Genomic DNA, 8,788 nt, shown 5'->3' on the forward strand with positions numbered 1-8,788 from the left:
GTTTTGAGAAGGGAAACAGTAAAGCCCTTGATGAAGTTTACTACCACTGATGTGACTGTTACCAATGATAGGACATTTCCTGATGAAGCAGATGAACCCCACATGAAGCAGAAGCCAACGAGATGGAGACCAGTATGGAAGAAGATACGTCCCGTAAAATTAAGAGACTTTGTTGAATTGTAATTTTGTGTTTGTAAATTCTGTACATTTAATTAAGTTATTGTTTATTGTTTAATGTAAGTGGCTATTATTCGGGACGAACAATACTAAGGAAGGGGTAGTGTTATGACAGCTGAGGTCACGTGACGCTAGTAACACGTCATATTCTCGAAGCTTCGTGAATCCTCGGGTGATTACTGTTTAGATGTACGGTATTTTTTTATATAAGACGGCCAAGAAGTGACGGTAACAACGTAATGAATGTGTAATTGAACTGCGGACAGAGTATTGTTGAGTCGAGCACGTGAGACGTTCGTTGTGAATTATAGCGTTTGTTATAGCGCGATTGTTGAAATTAAGTGTATTGCAAAGTTGTATTCACAAAGAATAAACCAGTTTTATTGAAGAAAGGACTTGTATCGCTAAAGTTTCTTCGGAAAGAATTTTTACGGAAAATTAATTAACGACCAGAGACGTAACAATATATCTGTTTGAAGAAGGTTGACGTTTCGAGCTAGCGCTCTTCGTCAGATCGTACAGTTTACAACGATGAAGAGCGCTAGCTCGAAACGTCATCCTCCTTTAAATAAAAATATATAAAACTTGGCGATTGTTCAACCTATTATTTAATTTTCATATTTTCTTCGCCTATGCGGTCTTAACTGTATTTATGTGTGTGTGACTCAACTCGCCATTTTCTGCTAACGGACGTTGTTTGTAATTAAATTGAATAAGGTAATGATATTTTATCAACGTTCAACATATAACCTGGGGAAGTCGGTTGTAAACTGAATAATCATTGTTAAAAACTTAAAATATTAACGAGAAAACTATGAAGCATTTTGATAACGGGGGACTTTTCGCCTTGTACATTTGTATATATAGTTTCAGATAGAGAAAAAAGGCGCCAAGTAGAAGGCAAAATTCTGATCCAGTTTTTTTGGGGGGGGTTTGTTTGTAATGAAGCACAAAGCTACACAAAGGGCCATCTGTCCTCTGCCCACCACGGGTATCGAAACCCGGATTCTAGCGTTGTAAGTCCGCATACATACCGCTGTGCCACTGGGGGTCTTTTTTTTTTTTTGGAGTTTCTATTAAACTCTGTGTTTAGAGTTATAGTAGAATGTGTGATCATAAAAAGCATTACTCATATATAAGTTATTAAACTCTGCTTACTATTACATTTTAAATCAATTATCCTATTGTATATGATTGTATAGTTGTACCTATGATCATACTACACGTATGTGATCACATTGCGTTGTATGTATGAAAAGCAAAATTACCAGTTCCCAGTGACTGGAAAATTTTAAGTCAATCTATCAATTTAAATTATTTCATGGACTTTAAAAAAGGTTAATTGTAATGCATTTTTCGTTTCATTCAGAGCCAAAGCTCTGAGCTACTTATACCGCCCACGCGAAAAGTAATTTTTGTGCATTTCAGTCATGCTAAGAGCTGTCCAACAATAACATACGGTAAATCTACATTTTTATTGTTTAAGTTATGTCACATTTTGAAATATGAATGAAAGTGTGATTAAGTCCTAATAATTTAGTGTAGAATATCCTGCTTGCGAAATAAAATTTGGCATCAACATTATTCATGCCTATTCTCCCGTCATTTCAAAAATTAATGTTGAGCTTTGCCTGCGTGCGCAGCTTTTCAAACGGGAGACAGACGAACGCCTGGACAGACACCACGGTTCGTAATATATGTAAGTTCAATTTATTATTCTATGGGAAGAAGTAGTTTTTAGTATTTGTTTTGATATGATCTGTTATGATATGATTTGATATGTCAACACATCGGGCGGTGTAAACATGTATATGCCAAAGAGCGAAAGAACCCTGGAAAATAACAGTATTTTAATGAAGTCGCATAGTTCGAGAGCAGGCAAAGTCGGCAATATATCGCCGGGTCACTTGCAATACCACTTTTCAAAGTGAATAGGATTACAATGCAATTCTATTCACGTCTGGAAAAACAAAAATAGAACAGTTTCTGTGCATCCAAAACCAACAGAGCAGGCTCTTTGTGCTGTGAGAAATATAGAGAATGACTCACGTCAAGTATTTGATATTGTTGCAGTATGGTATTCTTAAGTTTAAACTTGTTTCTGCGAAGAATATTATGTAAGTCCACTTTATAACAAAAAGATCGGTGCGATAAATTATGCAGTGATATCGAATATAAATAAACGGAGTAAAGAAATAAATAGACTGGACACGACGTGTTATACAAAATGAAAACAATCTTTATTCAAATCACTGGACAAGCACGGGGTGGGTATTTGCTTTCTACTAGACTCATTAAATAGTCAACTGACTTTTATTCTCGAGACTTGTTTACATCAACCGACTTACTTGAGATCCTGTGTGGAAGTTTTAAGTCTAATATTTCTTATTTATCGGGAAATACTGGATTTATCCATAGGGGTTAGCACTATCCACATTACTGGCCAATCTCGTTCAAAATAGGGCAGTAAGTAACCTCTAGATACCATCTACTCTACCAATGAAGGTTACTGCTGTCATCTACATTCTTGCAAAACGTGAAATATTACAGTAATACATCCTGTGTGTAGAGCAAGTATTATCTTTAGAGAACAAAAACGTAGCAAAAGCAACTGGAACAAATTCTACTTAATGGTTTTCTGAATCACGTGTTATGAAAAATCTGTACAGGTTCACTATAAAAAAAGACTTAAAATTTCTCTCTCTCTCTATATATATATATATATTAAAATGAGAAGGTAGAAAATGTTGGGTACGCCTGCAAGCCACGAATTTCCTTCCCCTTTTGTTTCAGGCTTGTTCTCAAGCTAACAAACAAACTTAATTTTATAAACAACTAACTTTACACTGTGTAATCCATGTTGAGAGTTGATACTTACAGGAGTTAAAGAGAGTTAATGCACTTCTTGGCTCGTAACATGGCCAAGAAGTGCATCTCTCACAACTGTAAGCGTTAACTCTCAACATAGATGGCACAATTCTTAAACGATGAAATGATATATATATATATTAGAAATAACCAGTTAAAATATTAATTTCAAGACAATTCACGAAATTTTCCAGATAAAGATACCCATAAACACTGCAGTATGACATTAAGAAAATACAACCTTTAACACAGAATACACTCAAAGACCATAAATCAAACATTAGAATACTTTTAACAATGGAATTGTTACACATCAAATCTATGAAATTACAAAATGAAACCACATGTTTAAATCCTCTATGAAAACGTATATGAGGGTCATAATACCAAACCTAATTTTACATTATACTTCACATAATGAACCCTTTAGCAATAAAATATACATAATATAATAGTGAAAAAAATAATCAGTTTTAACGTCCAATCTTATTACATATTCTTTCATAAATGAAAAAAAAATCAAATCGCATAAATATTTAAATCCAATATTACAATATACATGCTTAATACTCGATATAAGCTGATACAAATAATGAAACACATTACCTCTGAATTCATACAGGTTGACTAGTGAATAAAAATCATGCCAACAGAGTAAACAAAAGAAAATAATATGAACAAACAACAGAGATATTTGGATATATACAACACTTCCAGTTATGGCATAGACCCTTAGTGATGGTGACTAAAGAGATGACCCATAAGTCAACTGGTTTGGCTGCACTGCCATTGTAGTGGTGGTGGCATTAGATCAGATGGTCAGGATTTCAGTAATGGTTGTCATTTTCCAGGGAAGCATAACAACCCTCCTGGAGCCTGGTCGACCATCAAGATGATCCAAGTTCCTGAAAGTTTTTCTTCAATGTTGGAATGTAATGTACACACCAAAGATGAGAGCACATCTGACTACATCGAAGAGTAGAAATGTTACATCCTCTAACAGAAAATCTTACAAGTGGGTCTTACTTTTTTATAATTGCTGGCTCCTTCTTGTGTGTTTTCAAGAATCAGGGTAGGCAGCTTTTGGTTAGATTAGAGGTTCAGTTCCTCTGGAGTTAATGGGGTAGTCATCACCATGTCTCTCTCAATGACTGGGATGTTCAGTGGAGGCTTGACTTCTACTGGACATACCTCCTTATGGGGCTGCTCGACCCCTAAAGAATTAAGAACCAACTAGATAACAGATGCAGTGAGCTTCCCACGTTCAATGCATTGGCCTGTAACACTTTATCTTCCTTGGACTCGGCCATGGTGAACTTCAAACTGTCTCCTGGAGTCCGAGACAATGCAGTTCACTCCTTCACTGTAAAAGAAGTCCCGGGCTTTCTGTCCCCATGGTACTGACGATCCCTAGAGGTTTACTTAGGTTCTCTGGAATTGTAAACAAGGTAAGATGGCTGAACACTAGCTGTTTAAAGAAAGCGATAGCCAAAATGGATAAGGAAATATTGAAAATGTAGTGTCTGGTGAATTACAATTGGTCAAAAGTTCATCTAAAGCACAGGTTGAAAGGGATCATAACTGCTTGATTATGACCATGACTTGCTCTAAAAAACTTTAGAAATTAGTTCATAAGCCTATTTTTTTGTCAAACAACATTTCTACTAGTCCCACGTGTATTTACGTCCTATATCATCTGTATAAGATGTACCCCCCCAGTGCCTGTAAATTTTCTGATCCTCAGGTTTTATGGGATCTCCAATTGAATATTACCACTAGCCATACCGCCCTAAGTCGTCCCTTTCAGGTAACAGAAAATGCAGCTTACTCTCTAGCTCAGCCTCATTCTACTCTCAACCATTTAGTTATCACATGTATAGAGCCAAGTTCCAGCATGAAGGAATGGGACAAAACAGCAAACTGGTTCCTTCACACATGAGCTAACTCAGGTTAGATTATGTCAAAAGACTGTTAGAATCCAATAACAGTAACGTTGTCTTTCCTTAAGAACTTTCCTTCAGTTTCAAGTTTAGTACAAGTTTTTGGTGTGACTTACAAAGCTTTCATCATGCGTGTATTACTTTCAACCTCTCCTATTACAATCTGCATTTTTATGTGTTATTATTGGAGCTTTTACTGAAACAATATGAAGAAAAAATTCAGTAAAACTGTGTTCTTATTAAAAATATTTAAATATACATTACTGAAAATATTCTATCGGAACTAAATAAAGCATGAGTGCACCAAGTTTATACTTATTATGATATTTAAGCTAATGTCTGTTAATTTCATTTACTAATGATAATTTCACCCAATCATAAATATTTCAATTTGATCCAATCAAAATATCTTGCGCTAATTTTCACAAAAAATATCACGTAAAATAATGTTTTCTCAGACTTTTTGTACGACTTTTTTATTACTTTTATCTCTTCTAGGAAAATTCATTACTTGCCGAAGATTTCAACATTCAAATGAAACATTTTCTTACTAACATGAAGGGAAATAGTAAGTATTTCAAATAATACTTTCCAGTTCAGTTATCACAGTTAACCTCATATCACAGTCTTAATATCAAGACCAAATCCTTTGTCTCTATGTACATGTTAATTCCTGTTGTATTCTTTGTATAATTGATTCATTCATATTATACAACATTCATGAATGACTTTCCCAGTTTGCCGCTGAAGAAGAAAGGTCCACCTTTCGAAAGCGCTCGGGTAAAAGGATTTTTATTTATTTCTGTCAATATTTATTGAACGTACGTGTTTTTCTAACATCATACATGAATGACTTTATATAATGTTCATATATACGTACAAGATCATACATATACATATATATACATTTATGTATATATCTTTCCATATACATATATCACCATCGCTCATTGTCGTATAATCTGGTAGATTATAAAGACTGTCACTGGCTCCTGCATAAACTACTTCGGTAACCTTATTGAGTTATATTCCAAAGCTACATTTTGGTAGCGAAGACCCCGTAACGTGCTGTCATAGATAAGATCAATTCGTCTATCATTTCAGACACCGAGAAATAAATAATCACTGGCAGAATTCAGTACAACTTTAGACTTTTCAGTTAAAATTTTCGTCAACCAGAATTAATACTCATATTGTCATTACAATAGAGTATTTATACTTAGAGGAAACACAACTCTCTTACTCCAAGTAAAATTGGCATACTTTCCAAGTATATAGGGGATACTCTACTAAGTATCAGGCAGCTTGCTGCATACAGTTTTTGTCACTCTGCTAGATCAATGAAGGGGTCCTTTCGAAACATCGGGTGTCATTTCTCATCAGAGAATTCACTCAGTGGCTCGGAAAACAACAACCTTTCAGTCATTGATTTCACAACCTCATGAAGTACGTCAAGTGATAATCACAAAACACAGTTCTTAAATTATGCTATCAAATACCATCTAAAGATCGGAAAGCAATGGTCACAAAACCCGTTCATCTGAGTTTTGAGTTTCTAGCTACCATATTCAGTTGTACAAACTGATGATGTACTAGGTACTACATCTATTTATTTCAGCTTATTATAACCTCTGTTGATATCTGTATTATCTCATTTAATCAGTGCCAGATACTTTTAAAGCAAATTAGAAAGTTATCATTCTGTCAATACCGACTTTTTGGTTTATTGTAGATGTAGTTATCATAAGAAATAACGCGAGCTCTTTAGGTCACTAAGAAAATTGATTTTCTATACTATTCTAGACTACTTAAAAGCGTATTTTTCTTCAAGCAGGAGTAATCTTTTGAATTACCATTGAAAAAAAGTTTTAAAGAGCCAATAGTGTTCCTTGATACACTATAATTAAAGAAGTTGATATTTGTAAGTCAACGAGATTATTACATCGCAAAGAACGTAGCGACCATTATTTATGACGAAGCAATGACTTTTTATCCAAAGCCTTATAATAGTGTTACAGTTGATGGAGTTAATGGCTTTGATGTTACTGAAAATTTTAAACCAATAAAGCTAGAGCTACACTGAAGTTCGACTGGGTTCTTCTACACTTGAAGTGAAAATATAAATGCATTAATTAATACGTCATTTATAAATATGCTTTTAATTCATTCACTTGATAAGAATCTAAATTATTTCCTAACCAGAAGGGTTACACATTCTGTCACTCAACAAGTAGAACAGAAATATATATAGAAAACCTTTATTGTGTTACATATCATTGAAGGCTAGTAATAGTAAGGATAAATTAAAGCTTTAATGCTAATTCTACCACTTTTAGCATCGTTAACGTTTTTTTTTTCTCTAATATGTAAATTAGCGTAATGAACTAAGCAGCCATCTAAAGCAAGAAGAAAATGAGGCCTGTTTAGTAATTAAATGTCCATTTACTCATTATTTCTAATGACCATAATCTACTAGTTTAAATATTTCGTGGAAATTTACACTAAAACGCCTTAAAAAGCTACTTACAATACTATAAAACACGGATGTCTTGTACCGGATAAGCAAAAAAATAACTTCATTACAATCAAATATTACTTCTGTTGATTGAAACGGATGAACATAGAATCAAAGGTTTCATTCAGCAAGCTTAATAACATTTCTACCTGAACAAAGGATACTACTAAACTAAAATTTAAGTAACTTTCGAAACGAACCAACACAAGAGATATGAAGGATTGAATGGTAAGTACCAATTAGAAAAAAAAAGTCTTGGTTTGAATTTTCGCGCAAAGCTACACGAGGGCTATCTGCACTAGCCGTCCTAAATTTAGCAGCGAAAGACTAGAGGGAAGACAGCTAGTCATCACCACCTACCGCCAACTCTTGAGCTACTCTTTTACCAACGAATAGTGGGATTGATCGTCATAGTATAACGCCTCCACGGCTGAAAGGGCGAGCATGTTTGGTGGGACGGGGATTTGAACCTGCAGATTTTGACTCAAGCGCCCCTAACCACCTGGCCATGTCGGGCCCGAAAATAATCTGTTATGACGTACACATTGGGGAAATGGGCAGACTCATTAGAAAAAAAAGTAACAAACCCATTAAGGAAAAAAGGTGGGAATGATCAGTCTTTGGGTTTGCATTTAATAAATCCTGATTAATAAAACCCACTCGGTTCCACATCAGAAGTCATAACAAAGAAAATTAAATCTATATACTACTAAAACTCTGAGATTGTTTGTTTGCTTGTCTGTAATTAAATACAGCAAAAACGGCGCACAGTAGTGACGTATTTGTAATGAAATAAGAATAGGAACAGAATAAAACAAGTTTCGTTAAAATCCGGCCACGGGTTACCGAGTTAGCCCCGTTTTTCGGGTCACTTTATGAAAATTTCTAGATGAATTTAGGTACACTAGATATCGCCACATATCAGTTTATCTATCTATCTAATCGTTTTTCACGTGATGAATCACTTTAAAATATCTTCTATACAGCAATATATGCACAACAGAAATTAAATGATGAGATGAAAATGTGTTATAACGGCGCGTAGAAAGAACGACAATAAAATGGATCTACAATATTATTGAATATTTGCAACTAGTAACTATGGAGACGAGTAATAAAATAAAAATCAAGTCGAGAACAACAACAAATTTTATAAACGAAAACCTCTCGCCATTGGCTATTATATTATTTCCCTGTCAGTGTTCCAATCTTCATTAAAAGGCGTAAGATGACAAAAACAAGATCTTGAAGAATCTGTCAATATACTACTAAAACTCTGAGATTGCTT

The sequence above is a fragment of the Limulus polyphemus genome, unplaced genomic scaffold (genome assembly GCF_000517525.1).
Source record: "Limulus polyphemus unplaced genomic scaffold, Limulus_polyphemus-2.1.2 Scaffold41, whole genome shotgun sequence".
Lineage (NCBI taxonomy): Eukaryota > Metazoa > Arthropoda > Merostomata > Xiphosura > Limulidae > Limulus > Limulus polyphemus.